Below are 18,464 nucleotides of genomic sequence, written 5' to 3'. Positions count from 1 at the left end.
AGGTAAAGACCCACAATGACAGAGAGGAGTATCCGTTTTTGTGTGTTCAGGAGATGGAAACGGGAGATTGGAGGGTTCCTCTGGTTCATTTTATTTGACCTCTGTACCTATTGGTGTAGTTTTACATTTCAGGTTAATTGGTGCAAGAGATGATGATGATGTCTCTGCTTGTGTGCTTCCGTGCATGTGTGTGTGTGTGTGTGTGTCGGTTTTGGGTCATGTCTCTGCCTCCCTCACTGTCAACCAGGTGCATGGCAGCTTTACAGAGCTTTTATCCCAAGCCGATCCCTGGGAATGCAGAGAATGCCTCCCAGACGCTCCTGGTCACAGTGCCCCAGCAGCTCCTACTCGCTCTCTCACACACACGCACGCACTCACGCAAACACACACAGTATTTATTTCTATTTTCACAAGGACGTTCACCGACTTTCATTCATTTTTTATTCATTTCTATAACTTAACTACGACCCTTAAACTACATCTGATCTAAACTCAATTCATACTTTAGTCCTAAACCTAACCCCTAACACACTAACAGCAAATATGGCAGTAGGTCCTCACAATACAGTTTTTGTTGGGAAAATGGGCCTTATAAGGTGATAAATGCTAAAACACGCACACAGAGAGTTCCTTTGCCTCTCCCAAACGCTCCCCTCCCGCCCTAACCCCGACACCACTGACAGACACAGCCCAAAGAGCAGACACCTGGCTTTGCGCGCATACACATGCACACACCCTGGGGATGCTCGGGGAAAGTCAGGGATCAGCAGAAACACTCTGGAGAAACAGGAGAAGACAGAAGGGACCAGATGCAAGATGGTAGTCAACAAAAGAAAGAGGTGGAGGGTGAAAAGGGGGGGTGAAACAAAGTGAGACTGAAGCAAAGACACGGGGCGAAGATTGAAAGATGTCAAACTGTGAAATGCATTGTAAAAAACTTGACAAATAAAAATGAAATAAATAAACTAACAACACAGATCTCACTTTTGCTTATTAGAAGACTAAAACTGTCAAAAGTTGACATGTACAAGCAACTCCTGTAGGTTGCAGAGAATCTGGGAAGGAAAGAGTTAACGCTCCCTCTCTGTATGGCTGTCAGTCAGAAGTTAACACCACCTGAGTGTCCTGTCAGGCTCACTTCCTCTCCTTTTTACCACCTGCCAATCAACTTGCCACGCTGCAAAACCTGCACCTGTGGCATGTGTGTGATTGCTCATGCAAGGGAAGATCTTCTTCAGACAGGACAAAAAGAAAATCCTCTCTCTTTTCTTCACATTCAAATAATGAGTGAGTTGAAGTGACGCTGCACTGTAAGATGTACTTCCTCTTGAGGTTTTCTATATTTTGTTTTAATCAAACTTTGCATGAGCATCAGGTTGGTGTTCATTTGTAATCTGCCCCCCCCCTCCCCCCCTATGCTGATATCCCTCAGTAAAGTCTGCTCCTCTAGAAGTCAGCGAGTAAACGGAGTTCAACGGGTTCATCTTCCAGAAGAACAACAATGCTAAACATACAGCTAGAGATACAAGGGAATGGCTTAGATCAAAGCTTGTCCATGTGTTACAATGGCCTAGTCAAAGTCCAGACCTAAGTCTTACTGGGAATCTGTTAGAAGGTTCGAAACCTGGTGTTCACAGATGCTCTCTATCTAGTATGACCTAGCTTGATATATTTTGCAAAAAACACAAATTTTAGTCAAGACATTTTTTATTTGTAAAAAAGAAAATAGAAAAACAACAGCGTATAAAAGCTTTGGGCTTTTATATGATCTTCATATTGTGACAAAATGTGAAAAGGTTCAATGGCTGTGAATATTCTTAGCAGGCACTGTGAGCTCTAAGTGAAACCCTTGCAGATAATGAGATTAAAGTGCATGCTTATTGCAGAAATCTGTTGCTCATAGTTCTTCGGTGGCATTTTGCCTTGTTGCAGGCAGCGCTGACTGGCATGTGTGATAATGCCCAGTCTCAATTCACACGCTGAAAGAATGAAAATCATTTATCTGCTGGGAAGAGAACTCACAAGCTCCTTCGATCCTGACGCACACACACTGTTCGTTATCTTAATACCGAGGGCCACGATTCTTCATTCCCATCTTTTTCTCTCGCAGACTGCGACTCCTAGGCCAAGGCAAACATCGTGTGTGTGTGTGTGTGATACACTCATATCTCAACACACACACCTCCCACCATTCCAAATCCCCAGATGTTGTTACTCGGAGTAAATGGTGTGCACTGAATGTGCTGCAAGTTGTATCATATCCAGGAAACACAGATCCTTCAGCATAGCTGTTGCATCTAACGAGCAGAAAATCGGAAGATCATTTTCACTTTTAGGCGTGTACAATTGATTAACTATTCTGAAATACTGCTTGTTTAAACCTTGCAAGCTCTAAAGCACCGAATCAGGTTTTTCATTGTCCTCTCTCACCACCTGGGCAAGTAAGAACGTTACGTTTGAGGAAGTTTACAGGGACTGACAGCGGGACAAATGGATGTGCAGAAAACGAGTCTAACAAGGGCAGTGAATGCAACCTGTCAGCGTCGGTGCAGCAGTGCAGCTGTGTGGCGTCTCTGCTCGTTGGACAGGCTCTGTTTCACACAGAATTCCTCTGTGGCTCTCTAATAGAGCGACGACCCTCACAGAGCGGTCCTGCAATTGGTTCCCGAGGGAGGATGGAGGGGGAGGATTGGGGTGCAGGACCTCCCCCATGCTCAGACAGATGCAGACATCGCACTTAAGACTGTCTGTATGGGAGGAATCCTGGAGAGGAGCCAGTGTGGAGTACTTTCTCGTGTTAAAACCCATACACAGATTTTCAATCGCCATGGCAACATTAGTTTTTAAAGCTGTCTCAAGACGCGTATAAGAAATCAGAATCTGAAAATCCCTTCGGTGTGTAGAATAGCAAGGAAAACACACAATTCGAATTGAGAAAACGTGTTCATTTTAAGTCATTTACACAAAGAGGAATGCAAAGTGCAAAAGAGGTGATGGAAAAGGGAAAAATTAACAGCATTTAAAGACAACATTGTCATTAAATACTTTTAAAAGCATCCCATTGTTCTGCAACACCACAGCAACCTTTACGTGAATACAGTGCCTTGGTAAAATATTCATATCTGTTGAAACGTTTTTAGAGAACATTAAAGATGGGCCCCATTTTTTAACTCCAGGCTTGGATAATTTCATCAAAAGCATTTACGCTTCTGAATAGAACATGGTCAAAAAGGTTACTGCCACCTCAAGCTGGAGCTTTGGCTTCCACCCAGAATCAGTTGGAGTGGGATGTTTGATAGGAGCATTATTTTCCTTAAGTGGACAAATACTTTTCACAGCAATGGAAGCTTAAAGCTGAAAAGTAGGTGGGATACTCTGAAACCTTTAGAGAAAAAATCTTTTTTTTGTGTACGTCAAACTTCGCGACATGAATAAAGAAAAAGTCCAAGAAGAAATCAGACAAAGGAAAACGACATCAGTACACCGCTGGATATCTCACCAGAAAGAAAGAGGAAATGACGAGGATTCCCAGTATGTGAAACTCCTACTTGAAAGATCGTGAGAGGGAAAACAGCAGGGATGTTACTGCTCAGACGACGCAAACACAGCAGACTCTCCTGAGTCATCCTGACGTTGTGATCAGCACTAATCAGCATAAACAGGAACCATACAGACGAATGGAGGAACCGAGGAGTGAAATTAAAGGAGGGAAAACAGAACATTCCTTTTTGGCTCAACCCCAAATGCATAACAATCTTTCCATCGCTGTCATGTCATCACTCAATTAAAAGGTTAGGCCATGTTTATTCTGTCCATTAAGCAGATTAAGGAAAACATCAACAATCACTTATTAGCAACACTCATAGCCTCTGGGCAGAGCCAGTGCTAATTGCAGTTTATGCATGTTTCTGGGGAAGAAAGGATGAGCAGATACACAGTTTTTGTTTCACAGCTTTAGATTTTATTTTTTTTTTACTTACTCGAAAGAAAAAAAACTCCATACAAAACTATACCAAATTATTCTATTTGCATATAGGATAAATGCAAAGTGTTAAGTTCTTTAATGATTGTAATTCAACATTTTCACCCCACCTCAGTCTGGTTAAATCTAACAAAAACAAACAGAGCTAACCAGAGAAATGGCTCTGCAACTATTAAAACACCACTTCATTTTTGAAGGAGGAAGTTGCTCTCGTGTCTTCTTCAGATGTTTTCATGTTGTTTCCCTTCAGTGGTTGCGGGTCCAGAAACCCGTCCATCAAGTGAGGGGATGGACGGGTTTTTGACAGGGTTTGGTCGTTTTGACACAATGCAGTGTGTCACAACACGCAAACCGCACCAGCTGAAAATTTAACAAATGTTGCGAATTTGGTCTACCGGACTGCCAAGTGTAAAATCACCCTAATTTATGCTTATATACTTCTCTAATTATAAAGTTGGTTTTCTGATTAGAACTGTTTAGACTTTCAACTATTACTTGTGAATCCCATTATTTTGTGACAATGTCAGGCACACTTCAATGGTGGGTGATGTCATCATAGCAGGAATCCAAAAAGTAAAGCAAGACTGATTTCTAAAATCAATAAAAGTGAAAAACATCAGAGGGGGTGAATGCTTTTTATAGGTGCTGTAGTTGCAAACTGAGAAAAGGGCAAAGTAAGAACACACAATTCTGTTTTAAGCCAGGCTGTGTTTGTGCGGGTAATGCAGCAACCCAGGTGTAAACAGCGGCAAAACAAGAAGCAGCTTGTGGATGTTTCTGCTGTTTTTGATGTCTTTGGTGAGCTATTGCCACCACACCAACATGATAAGCATGCAAATTTGAAAGCAGAAGATAAAACACCTCTGTGCCCATCTGTGAACCCCCCCATGTCCCTCTGCTGTCCATCTATCTCGTTCCTTTTCTCAATCAGTTTTGTGCTTCACTCTTCCCGTAGGGTCCAGATAGGCATCTCTCCCCCCCAAATCTGAGACAGAACCCACACACAGCACCCCCACCACCATCAAATACCACAGAACAAGTGAGTGTACGCCTCAGTCAGAAGTTTGTGTGCAAGAATACACATGAAGTTATGTGTGATTTAATCTGAAAAAAATGAGATAAGACCGGTCCTCTGATGCTGTAGTTTGTGGGAAGACTGTGCTTTGTGAGTCTGCATTCTGCGAGTGCACGGTAGGTATCTGTGTCTGAGCAAAGCAGGAAGCAAAGACTTCTGCACAAGATGGTGGCGATAAGGGTGGGTGCTTGTGATTGTGTGCATGTGTGTCACCAGGGAGGTGTGACGGGGTTCAGTGGTAGGACAAGCTCATCCATGCTGGTATTCGTGAGAGGCGCTGGGGCAGGATGGGATGAGGGAGTTCATGGGATGTGGCAGGGTAACGCGGCAGAGAAATGCCCAAAATTCTGCTTCTTTAAATCTGCCAGAAGAACTAAAGTGTCATCGCAGAAAAACACAAAATCATCTACAAAGAACAGCTCACTAAGTTTCCTAGTTTTATATTGCTTGCTGGTATAGCACTTTTTGTTTGCATCCTTTTATCCACGCAAAAATAAATAAATAAGAGCTGATGTCAGAGATATGAATTGGCTCTTTTATTTGAACAGTGAGTGATTCCAGTGTGCTCAGCATTTTGTCAGAAGAAGTGACGGTTATCAAAGAAAACCTGCCAAACCCTGTTCCCATGCTGTGTTTCACTGCCTGAAGATCAGGTCATTAGAAGCGTACCTCCTGATTATTACGCATTTTTTTTTCCTATGATGTCATTTTTATGCTTCCTGGTGTTGGAAAATGTTCATTTTCTCAATGTTGTTGTTTTGCTGACTCAGCCATTAAGAAAAAAAAAAAAACTAATTAACATAAATAAATAACAATAGTAATAAAAAATTCTGACAAGAAATAAATAACCTATTGAGGAAAAATGTAAACAAAAAACAAACAAACAAACATTGTATTTCAAATATAAAAAGAGCTTTTTATTGCATTTCTAAAGTTACCACTTATTTGTGTTCAGTGAATTGTCTTTCAAGAATATAAAACCAGTGCCACAAAAATAACAGCAAGAAAATCCATATAAAAATGAAGCAATGTGTGATTAAATTTGCACAAAAATGAAAAGGTTGTCTTCCCCCTCTTTCACAACCTGCTTTCCCGTGTGACCACTGTCAAATAAAGGCCACAAGAGCCAGAAGAAAAAAAAAAAAAAGTAAAAAAAAAAAAGAGGGAATTAGAAGTTATGTGGAAATGGATCCAAAGGATTTGTGTAAATCTAAGATCTCTGTTTTGGAACAGGCAAGCCTAAGGAACTTCTCAGAGTTCCTTAGGCTTGCCATTGTTTTGAGTTTTGGTAAAGCCAAAGAATCCAGTGAACTAAATATTTCTTTATAACTGCAGAGATTATCAGCCACAGTTAATCATGACAAGCAACAGGAAACACTGTCTCCTTGTGTGAGACAATAAGTTCGAACTTGCGTACCCAAATTATGTGCTCAGACGTTCCAGTTTATGTTGCATGATCATTCCAACTAATAGAAAAGACAGGTTAGATCACTCAAAGCACAAAGCTATCATGATATCCATGCAGATGACTGCAGATAAACTTTTGAACTGCAAGTATAAAAATAAAAGCTGATGATACAGAGTAAGAAGCAGCTTTGTGTTTACACTACACATTTTATGTATTTTCCCCAACATGTTGTTGCTTCATCATCAGCCAATCTCAGGCTTTGTAGTCTGACTCATGAAGATTAGTCGATCAGACCCCAGTACAGCCAGTGTATGATAACCTCGCTGATGGAGCCCAGGCTTTCTCAGATTCACTTAGGCGGGCACGGACAAAGTGACTAACTCAGATCGTCTGGACATAGACCCACATTACGCACAAGGCACAGGAAGAAAATGATGTGGTGACTGATAGCGACAAACAAAAGCTGTGCCCCTATACAAACACACAAACACAATGAGCATTGAGAGCTCCACACACACACGCTCATGTGGAAGAACTATAAGTAGCTCATGCAAAAAAGTCATCTTATCTGCAAAAGTGTTGAAGTGTAAATCAGTCCATTGGCTATTTAAACCCAACCATATCCTTCCACGTAAGAAGCTTTTTAAGGCAGTCTGTTCAGAGTGTGTGTGTGTGTGTGTGTGCATGGACGTGTGTGTGCTCAGACCGAGTGCAACAGAGATAGTTTTATTATTTTTGAAAAGAGTATGAAAACAAACAGCCAAACTCCCACTGAGATTTATGTGTGTGTGTGTGTGTATCTATGACCATTTTAAAAACAAATGTGTGAGGGAGTATGTGTACGAGAGTTAAGTCGCTATTTTGAAAATAAAAATTAAGTAGTATATAGATAGCATTCATAATTCACTCAATCCCTGATATTTTTAAAATTAATGAATGCTTTCAGGATTTTGTGCTGCCACGATAAAACACATGTAAATGTTCTTGTATTTACAGCAACTTATTGATACAACTAGCTGCGATATGCATCAGCTGGCGTGTGGCTCGGTGGATCCGAACAGACGGATGAACAGGGGCAGAAGGTAAATATTTGGTCTAGTTTAAGTGCTGGTGTTTACGTTAAGGACAGCAAAGCTGTTTGTCTGAAGCCTCTCTCTCTCCTCACAATGTGTAAACTTGGCTAGCAGATAAAGACTAAGCTCCGCTCGCCTCTTGCATTTGAAGAGAAAGACGGTGAGGGAAGGATAACAAAATAAACACAAAACATTTGAAGGGGTGCTTTTCTTGCAGCTCCTATCTCTATCAGAAACATTAACTGTACCGTGGCACAACAAATAATGAGGTGACAAGTGAGCGAAAATATAAATACCACCGAGAAGCCACGTGGAAGATCAAGGCACTGAAAACAAAACAGTGACGAGAAAGCAGAGGAATCCAGTGATAAAAAGACCAGCTTATGAAATCATGACAACTGGCAGGACAACAGCAATATTTATTTTCAGAAAAGACCAAGAGAGGAAGAAGAAGGTCTTAAAATTAAAAAAATCAATAAATAAATAAATAATAATAATAATAATAATTTTATATATATATATATACACTGTTCAAAAAAATAAACACTTAAACAACACAATATAACTCCAAGTAAATCAAACTTCTGTGAAATCAAACTGTCCACTTAGGAAGCAACACTGATTGACCCGACGAGGGTCCTTGTTGTCAATCAGTGTTGCTTCCTAAGTGGACAGTTTGATTTCACAGAAGTTTGATTTACTTGGAGTTATATTGTGTTGTTTAAGTGTTCCCTTTATTTTTTTGAGCAGTATATAGAAATCAGAAGGTTTAGATGCAGAAATATGCAAATGAGAGGAAAAGCAATCAGTCGGACTAAAGATGGGGATATTGCTTAGATACTGAGATCCAGACTCAGAAAGACAGAGGCTTTTCTAAGGAGTTTAATCCGAGAGAGTCTTCCTTGCACCTTATTATTTTATTAGAAAATGCCAAAATAAGCAAGTAGTCCTCAGTGTCTCAGAAAATAACAAATTTTTTGTATATCTCAGGCATGTTTGTTTTCGACAGCATTGTCATCAGCGAATGTGAGCGACTTACTTTGGCCGAGGTCGCAGCCGCCGTTACGTGACAAAAACAAAGAGTGAGCAAGGAGAATACACTCTGTGTGCTCATACTACTTATTCGAAGATTAAATAAATATATTTTTAAATGAAAAAGAAATATAGTAGCTACTGCAGTGTGTGCAGAGCATCGTTAGCAAGCAAAACGTTGTCCCTAACTAAGACACTAGTCCTATTGTTCATGGCAAAGAGCCGTTCAGAAGAATTGCATCATCTTTGAACGTCACGACACTAGTCTTGCTCTGCATTTTCAACTCAGTTTAGGTTTAGGCTTTGGTTGATCTGTATTTGTGTTTTGGCTTGGGTGTGTTTGTCTTCTGTACCTGAGCTCTTACATCCAACATACAATCCTATTATAGTGATTGTAGATATTTCTTCATGCTGTGTTCAGTTTGTTTCCCTTTGTGTTTAGTTATGCTCCCTTTGTGTTTTCTTTGTTAATTAGTCTCCTCCCATTAGTTCCCCGGTTTAGCACTCTCATCTTACAGCTGTTCCACCTTAGGCTCATCTGAATTCAATGTCATTGCCTTACCTCACTATGGCCGCGTAGATTTTGGAGAAACTAGCCGCCCCAAGGACGTGCAAAATGACATCATCGAAGTGTCAACCACAGCTCCTGCATACTCACGGCCTGCCCGATCTGTAACTAATGCAAAGTGAAATAAATTTAAGTCATGATCCACATTGTTTGGATAACTAGCATGTTATGGCAGTTAAATAATCATCTAAAACAATTGCAAGGAAAGTGAGAAGTCATACAAAAAGGAACATGCTTATAATGTATTCAATAAAAAAACAGATTAAACTTCGTTAAATACATAAAAAGAGTTCAGATGAAAGGCATCGAACACATTCTTTGGTCAGATGGGAACACGATACAATTGTTTGGCTCAGAGGGGATGAATAAGAAGAAGATTACTGATGGAAAACAGATTTTGTGCTAAAAATCCTAAAGAGAGCCTTCATGGTGATGGTGGTGATGGTGGTGATGGTGGTGGTGGCGGCTGGGAGTTGGAACAAGGTTACAATTCAAAGATATCGTTATGTTTTTAAATAAGTAGAGAGAGAGGGTAAACAATGCAGATGGCAAATATTAATCTAGCCAAAACATAATTCTGCAAAATGCTGAGATGTTTTTAAAGAGGGAAAATTAAACCTACGTTGCATATTTACAAATTTGCCACAACAGTTTCACACACTAGACAAATGTTAAAGATGAATCCCTCAGTCAAATTCAGATGGTACAACCATGGCCAAAATCTTTTGCATTAGTTGTTTCAAAGATCAGAAGGCGTTTGTTTTCCTCTGCCATAAAAAAACAAACATTAACTCAATAAACCGGTTTACAGTGAGCATTTCGGTTTGTCATAACAGGAAAAATTAAAGTTTTCTTTTTAGCTACATAAAACAGCGGCACTCTGATATGGAGTCACCTTACCTTATCGGAGTGTTTTTTTAAAAAAAATAATGTAAATCACGTCTGGGCTTTCTATACTGGCAAATGCTAAATGGAATGTTGTTAAACCAAAAATACTGCTCCAGTAATGTTTGAGTGTAGGAAAGGGAAAGTAAGTATTTGAAAAGTGATTGTTCCTCTCTGTAGAATTATGAATTTGTTTTTTATGATTGTATTTGGCCCCCTGGTCTCCTCCAACTGTGTTTTAAACTCTACTTTGTATTTTTTATATTCTTTTTTGGTTCAGTTTTTTTAATTTTCTAATTTACTTTTTAAATGACATATTTGTTTCAGTTAGCAAATTTACCTCTGGTGACATTTTTCCATTACTTTCGTTGTTTTTTAAATAAAGATATATGACTGCAGAACTCTTTGGGAGTCAGAAGGCCTAATGCACCCTAAGTGATATGAACTAATTTACAGAATGGCTTAAATACATGCAAATTAGCGTTGTACAGCATTGTGATAGCTTTTGCTCTGAATGAAATATATTAAATAAGGAATTTGATTTTCTAATACTTGAATTTTCTTCATCGTCTTTAATTTTCGAAACATTATTTTCCTGCATTTCTTTTTTTATTTCACAAGGTTTGTTCTTAGAGGTTCTGTTAAATCTGTGCATTTATTACAACTGACATTATTTGCACAAATTTTTGTCATTAATAAAATTGTGTTTCATTTTACTATACGCCCTTAAATTGTTTCCATATGCAAAACAGGGAGGTAGTCTCTCAGAGTAAGTGATAACCACTGTGCTAACCGTTAGCGACATTAGCTGATTTACCTTACACCTTAGCCAGAAACAAAAATAATCATTTTCAGAGAGCATCGATTTTTTTCTCTGACATCATAAAAGCAGGAATACTTACTACTGGCTGTTGCTAATTTAGGATACATCTCTGTGGTTCGTCAGCAGAAAAGGAAAGACCTTGAAGATCTGCTCTGTCTCTGCTGTCATGACTAAGCTCATATAACTCTGTATTCACTGCCACGACATGATGGGATGTGAACGAATGTCTTCTCCTGTTCCCCTCCACAGGCATACAGTTATCGTTCACCCTGTAAAAACATAGCTAAACAAATTTCCACTTTATTTTGTTTCATACTCATTTGCACTCATACTGCTCTCATTGGCAACATCAGAGCTTTAACAATATGATCATGCAAATTAATAATCAATCCCTGTGGACTATATCCCAACGCGTCTAAAACAGCTTCATTCATTGTGAAGTTTTATTAGTTGTCCTTTCATGTCAGTGTATTTTGATTAGGAATTAGTCCCCCCCGGCAGTGTCAACCGTCTAAACAAAGGCCAGCTGTATAAACCTGTGACTGCAACTCATCTCCTCTCTGTTTGTTCTATTGGCAGTCTTGATTCTCACTTTGTCTGTAAGTATGAATGGAGCTGCTGGCGCCATTGTTTTCTCAAATCAGTAGTCCGCCGATGTGTCTGTTGGAAATAATAGAAAACATGCAGACGGGATGGATCCGTCACAGCAGTAGAATGAAAAAAATAAATAAATCGTGTAAGGAAGGATGATTGGGAGGATTAATACTCATAACTCAAACTATGAGAAAGCATGGAGGGAAAGAGCACTCCAGCCTTTACTCTGAACAGTTCTACACATTCTCTGGATACTTGTGTTGCTCAGAAAGGTCCTCGCGTGGTGGGGCAGCACGCTGATTCAGCTGCAGGTTATTGGGCCTCAAAGACGCTTTCTTTGCAGTGAAAATATTATGATACATCTGCACATATTTAACTCCCAGCCCTACTTGCACACACAAGCCTGCAGCCAATGACCGGTACATGACTGAAAGGTAGCGTTGGTGGTCGCTGAAAACAATAAAACACAATCACACCTGCCTTTTTGATCGGCATAGTAACACAGTTCTTTCTTCGTGAAAATAATGCAGTGAATGTAAAGAAATAGCTCAGGATTTTTTAGCTGACATTCAGTTAAGAAATAGGAGGCGGTGCACCACCAATGATCTATCTCTCGGAAAAGTGAGACAGTGTAAACATCAGTAAAATAGCTCTTACATGAACCACTATAATGTTTTTGTAAAAATGTTAAACTACTTTAAAAGTAGTTACATATTCCACCATATGTGGTGGAATATGGTGTAATACACACACACACACACACGCACACACGCACATAGATTTGGTCTTTCTGTCTTTACAGCAACTTTGCATTGACTTTCATAAATTTTTTATTCATTTCTACAGCCTAAACATGGCACTTGACCTAATCCTAACCATTGCACAACCTGAACCTAGCCTAAAATCAATTCACACATTAATGCTAAACTTAACTCGTAAACAAAATAAACAGTACTTTTTCTTATGGGGTCTGGGTTTTGGGCCTCATAAGGTGCAGAGGATCCTCACAATGTAGTATCTGTTGGAAAAATGGATCTTACAATGCAGCAAATACAAAGCCACAAATGCACAGGTCCTCATATTGTTAGTGATTCTGTTGAAATATACCATCTCGGTAGCATCTTCACTTCAAATGACAGCCTGTCTTTTACCTTATTTCAGCCTGAATACAGCTGCCATACTCCAAAATAGCCCTGTGACTGAACTGGTCTTGGCAGCTAACTGATAAATTTAGAACCCCCCGACCCAGGAGGGATAATATAATTCTTATTTTAACCACAATCCTTTAAAGCCATTAAAGAGCGTAGTGAACAGAAAAACGAAAATCTTTGCAACACTCAAAGAGTATTATAATATAATGACACGCTCCATTGCATCTACCGGAGCTGTATACGGTGCGAGACCAGGGTGTAACCCCGAATGACCCTCTGGGCTTTCGGACTAAGGCGCCAAGAAAACAAGGCCTCACCAGCCGCCTCGGTCTGCCTCGCCTCGCATGCTATTTGTTCAGTATGTACTACAAATTTCCCTGTGTTGCAGGCATGTAGGGATCAGCGCGGCGAACTGTGCCCGGCCTTGGCTTACCTTATGGACCTCGTTACCATGCCACAGAGTTCAGACCTGACAGATCCAATAACCCCTCCACCGCCGTTCGGGAGAGAAATTGCTCCGAGCAATCCATGCTGAAGAACGCCCCGTGCCTCACCCTGCGTTTAAAGTTATGATCCTTATCGTAATTAATTCAATAAAGCGGTAATGTGCTGCAAACCTGGTACCCCCCCTGCTTTGTCCAGTGTGCAGAGGGATATAGGCTTTCAGGTCCAGGCTCTCTCACTGACTTCAGTGTCGAATGTAATAGGGAGCAGACAGGAGTTAGACAGCGATAGGTAAGTCTGCACCAGTGCGAGTAAAGAGCCCTAATCAAATTTGTTTTAGACTTTTAAAAGATACTTTCAGGGGTTTGTGTTAATAACCTAATAATAATAAGAAAGGGAAAGCCGATCCAAGGTCAACAGTGGAGGGAGGCCATTTTTAATTTAGAAAACCGGAGTGGGCTCCAGGTAATTGGCTACCATCCTGTGAACTCACACATCAGCTTCCAGGGTTGCCACGACATCACAGGGGACGGCATGAAGAAAATTACAGCAACAACTGTTAAAAGAGCCGACAACAGATGGCAATAGGGATGTGTAAACAAACTACAGGCTTAAGAATCAATAATGCAGGTTGCAAAAGATAAAGGTTTTTTTTAGCAATGGTATATAGCTTGCAACTGAGCTGTAAGAAAGTATTTTCAGTGTATGTATTGCTTGAATTATTTCAGTATTTTAATGTCAACTGCTGTTCAGAGCGACCATCAACTTCTCTTCCTCTGCTTAGAACTATTACCTGAAATAATATAAATATTATTATTAAAAACAGAGAGCATGTCATGACAACATTTTAGTGTAATTGGGAACATGACCCCGCTTTAGATGAAAAGTAACATCCAGTTCTGTGTATTGCTTTTTCCAAGCCCTAATTATTCCAGCCGACTCCTGGAGATTGAAGCCGTGATTAGATGCGACTTGACACATTCTTGCACGTCAGCGAGTGTGTCTGTGTTTCTGTGGCTGCGCATTTTATTTATTTGTTTGTCTATTGACGAAGAGCAATGTTGTGGCATACGGAAGGTGAGCTGTTAGATGACGATGTCTGGACTGTTGCCGTCTTTTAGCCAAATAGGCTGAGACTTAGAGAGCGTAACAAACAAGGAAGTTGTTGTGTTTGTGTTTGCATAAAAGCTACTTTTGGAAAATTGTGCAGATAAGGCAAATTAACTAGATTATATATAAAATGGAAGTCGTTATGTTCGAACAGACATTTGTGTGCACATAGGTTATCATGGGGGCATAGTTATGAAGCTGATCTTTGTGCAAATGCTGATGCCCCAAACAGATGTCTAGGTTAGATGCAAAAGTCGCCAACTTAGGCAAACACACATCCTGACAATCTGCTGGACAATCTATGGGTAAATATGCCAACCTTTTGCTTCCTGTCCATTTTTGTCCCCTGTAACTGTCTAACACATTGTTGTGCTGCACATGTATTCTAATCTGTTGATACATGTTGATCTCTTGCTTCCTAGTCTTGAGTTAAAATGTATAACAACAAATTATCAGATTACAAATGATCAGGTTACGAGGATAGACATTCTCAACAAGCCACGTTGGAGCAAAACACTTCCAAGTAGATGCTCTTGTCATACATTTGGTCAGATAAGACCAAACCTTTGGGATATTTTGGCCTATATGCAAAATGTTACATAAGGCGTAAAAACACTGCACATCACCCTGAACACACTCTCCCCATGGTGACTCATGGTACTGGCTGCATCATGCTGTTGGGATGTCTTCTTCCGCAGGGACAGTGAGGCTGCTTAGAGTTGATGGTATGCAAATATGTAGAGGGTGGCAAAGGTGCAGCTTCCTGCAGGTCAATGAAGGTAAAAAAAGAGCCAGAGTTACATTGGAATGGCATGGAGAAAATGGTCCAGTTAAATCAACACAGGGAATTATGTTGTTAACTCCCACAGAGTTGATATTAACACTTTTTCAGTGTTTATATAGTCCACACTCTTCAGAGTTAAATTAACACTGGGCTTTTTGCTGTGGCATGGTCCAGAGTTAGTTGGAAAGTCATTCTGTCCACTCATTACTAACTAGACTTCTCAACATTAGAATATTTTACAAATGAAATGTTCAGCGAGTCCTATCAAAATACAGAGGTAAACATAATGAACCTTGCAACTCCAGCAGAAGCTTTGTGCTGAATCAGTGATGTGATTAGAAAGAAAGGATAAAACACAGTTTGGTCACAGTTAAGTTTTCAGATCACATACATGTATGAAAGCGTATGAAATAGATACTTCCTCTCTTTGGTTCCAAATGGAGTATTTGATTTCCAGCTGTAAGCAAACTATGCTAGAGTTCACTTACGAACAGAAACTCAAGTTTTCAAGTGGACCAGAGTTTGCTTGTTTGGTCCTACACCAGAGTTCTTATGGGCTTTAACACATACCTAAACAAAAAAAAAAGAGAACAACTATGGTTCATTTGAAATAGATCAAAGAGCTCTGGTGTGAAATAACTCTGAAGTGAGTAGAACTGGCATTGGGGACAAGAATATCCTAATCAATACCTCCGTGGAGCTGCTGATGGGAGGATGACTGGTTGGTGCAGGGCAAGAAACGTCCTTAGTCAGCTCAGGCTATCTGACCAACGTTTGCACCCCGTCCAGCACCCTCCCGCACCTCTCGCAGTCTCCCCCTCAGATTGATTAAATTGGATCAAGATGACACTGATAATTGCCTCAAGCTGTGGCCAGTGCACAGGCCCAACGATCCATATCTAACTCCTTTTGTTGCGATGGTGTCCCTTTTCCCGCGCCGCTCCTCCATTTGGAACGGTTTACCTTGGCTCCGCCACAAGCGTTTTAGCCCAATCCCCCGCTGAACACAACAGCCTGCTGACATCATGAGAGCGACAGAAAGGTTACATTTTTCGCAGATGGCTGGAAAATTATCAACGGAATGACTCCTTTTTTCTTTTTTGTGGATGCTCGAGTCAGGAGAGCAGATGAGGTGTTTTGGTGTAAAATGTTCCCATTTGGCATGATTAGTTTAAAACAGTAAACTTAAAAAAAATAAATAAATAAAGAAGAAAAAGAAACAATAACTAGCCACCTAGCATTGGTCATTCTGTGCAGGTTTAACAGTGATACATCAGATACAGTACAAGCAGACTGGAAGCACTCTCTCCTTCTTTGCTTCCAAGTGCCTGATTTATTTTTTAAGGCAATAGCAAAGCCAAATGTTTTAAGCTCTAATGATGTAAAGTAAATTGTTATAAAGTGCGGCTCCATGAGCGAAGAAAAGCTTAATCAGAAACAATATACACCTCACAGCTCTGGCTTGTGACCTGCCGATGCCTGCTAAATAGGTCTGACATGTTTGTTATGCTTAGAAATTCCTGACTACTGGAATCTACTTTCACCCTTTCAAACTGCTGATGTTCCTGGCCACCGCCTGCCTGACCTTGCCCTAAACTTTAAAAATATAAGCAAACAACTCAAAACCACTGTAAAATTTACAAGCTCTATTGCTAATCATTTAGTGCGCTTCCAAAAATGCAGTCAATAAGGCATCTAAGCATAAGGAACAGTTGAATTAGGTAAGTGGTTCAGGTTATCGGTCCAGAATCAGAGGTCTATCCAACTCCCTTGGCTGATACATTCAATTACTCTACGGCACTTTATCTAATGCTCTAACTCAGCCCTAAAGACTGGGCTGATCCTGCTGCGCTCGAACTGTGGACAAAATCTTAGCCTGTCACATCTGATTGAAGCAAAGCCTCGTGGATCTTATTGCTTTGTCACCAAGGATACTAATCAGATTTCCATCTCGCTTGGCCTCATGCGGGATTTCCCGATCAAATGCTGCGACTTGGCCCCACCGACCGGCCGAGGCTCATTATTGAACGTTTTCTATGTGGCAGGGTCAAACGCAGTGTGAGGCTCAGGGAGAAACACTATACCTGTCTTTTTGGAGCAGGCTGGAGGTAGAGTCATCATCAGGTTAAAAGGGAAAGGATTTGATCTCAGCAGGGTCAGAGTGGGGACAAATCCAAGTAATGCTGGATAAAAAAAAAAAAAGAGCTCCATCAATCCTTAAGTTTTTCTTTTCATTTTCAAATAAAGGCTGATTTGATGGCTCGTACTCAGGCAAAATTTGTTTCAACACCACTGCTCTAAATTACGAAAAATTACCATTAATATGAAAGTTTGCCTTTTTTTTCTTGCAAAGTTCATCCTGTAAGAGATAGGACAGAGATGCTAGGTGGAGTTTAAACCAATCAAAGATGGCTGCATTGATGCTTTCAGGCACGGCAGAGCAACTCACATACTCCCTTGTTTATTGACACAGAGGTGACCTCTGAACTCGGCCTGTGCCTGCCAAGAGGTACGGTATTAGTCACGGTAACTCAGTATGTGTGTGTGAAAGGAATATAAGGTACGTTCATGATTGTGTGCACGTGTGTCTGTGTCAGTTTGTCAGTGTTGGTGTGAGATAAAAATAATAAAAAAAGCATCTGACATGAACTAAGCCTCCTTCCACAGCAACTGCAGTTATTCTCCAAATGACCTAAAGTGGAGCAGGTATAAACACAGACAAAATTAATTAGCACAAGACTGACACTGTGATGCGGCTTTCAGACCGAAAGTGGCACGCACCGAGCTCCGCACAGAGTTCGGAGGTGAGGGAGCATTTTAAGGCGCACAGTACAGAGGCAGATGGAGAAATGTGAGAAAATGCTCTCATGAGTGTAAGGGCTTGTTGCAACTTGGATGTTGGGATAGAATGAGACATTAGGATTAACTTGGGACCGCATATCATAACAACTTAGTCGTAAATATGTTTCTTTTTAATGTTTAACTCTCTCTCTCTCTCAACTGAACAAAAACATTGAAGAAGCTTCTGCTGCCAGAAAGTAAAGTAAAGATTGCTCACTGCAATCCAATAGACTGTGCCAGTGGCTCAGATTTTATATTTTTAGCCACTGGCACAATCTCGGCAAACCCACTGAAATAGCTGTCACAAATTCTGCTCACTTCAGTACTGATGGACCAGTGTGCCAGACTTTTGTATGCCTGCTCTTTCTTCTCAGACTTTCAGTCAGCCATGGCCAGCTCTTTAAGATGAAAGAGAGTGAAAATTGCTTTTGTTGCTGTGAAATACTTATACAGTTCTGATTTATAAGCTTGCCAATAGTAAGTCAGTTGTGGGTCAACAACTGATCGTAAAAAAAAAAACAACAACTTTTAATGCAGGTCTGTTTGGCCAATAGTGTCTTCTTTGGATTTCAGTGACCAGGACGGGCTAAATTTGAATGAACATTGCCCTTCATTAGAAGAAGTTGACTATAAGTGATTTTATTTGGTACAGCTTTATGTCAAATCCATTGCTTGCGGTTTCATTTTCGGGGTG

General features: G+C 40.4%; 1 long non-coding RNA gene across 2 annotated transcripts; it reads right to left on the bottom strand.

Moving 5' to 3' along the window:
* Window positions 1-15,299: 15,299 nt before the first annotated feature.
* On the bottom strand, window positions 15,300-17,098 carry LOC103474945 (uncharacterized). 2 transcript variants are annotated; one of them, XR_535263.1, is made up of 3 exons: window positions 17,014-17,098; window positions 15,620-15,946; window positions 15,300-15,499 (listed from the first exon to the last, which is right to left on the bottom strand). It is a non-coding gene; the product is annotated as an uncharacterized LOC103474945 (long non-coding RNA). The 2 variants fall into 2 exon arrangements; XR_535264.1 differs by having other exon boundaries at window positions 15,620-15,943; window positions 17,014-17,095.
* Between the last annotated feature and the right edge of the window lie 1,366 nt (window positions 17,099-18,464).

The sequence above is a fragment of the Poecilia reticulata genome, linkage group LG13 (genome assembly GCF_000633615.1).
Source record: "Poecilia reticulata strain Guanapo linkage group LG13, Guppy_female_1.0+MT, whole genome shotgun sequence".
Lineage (NCBI taxonomy): Eukaryota > Metazoa > Chordata > Actinopteri > Cyprinodontiformes > Poeciliidae > Poecilia > Poecilia reticulata.
The sequence above is the reverse complement of the archived record's forward strand: the minus strand, read 5'-3'. Positions and strand labels throughout refer to the sequence as shown.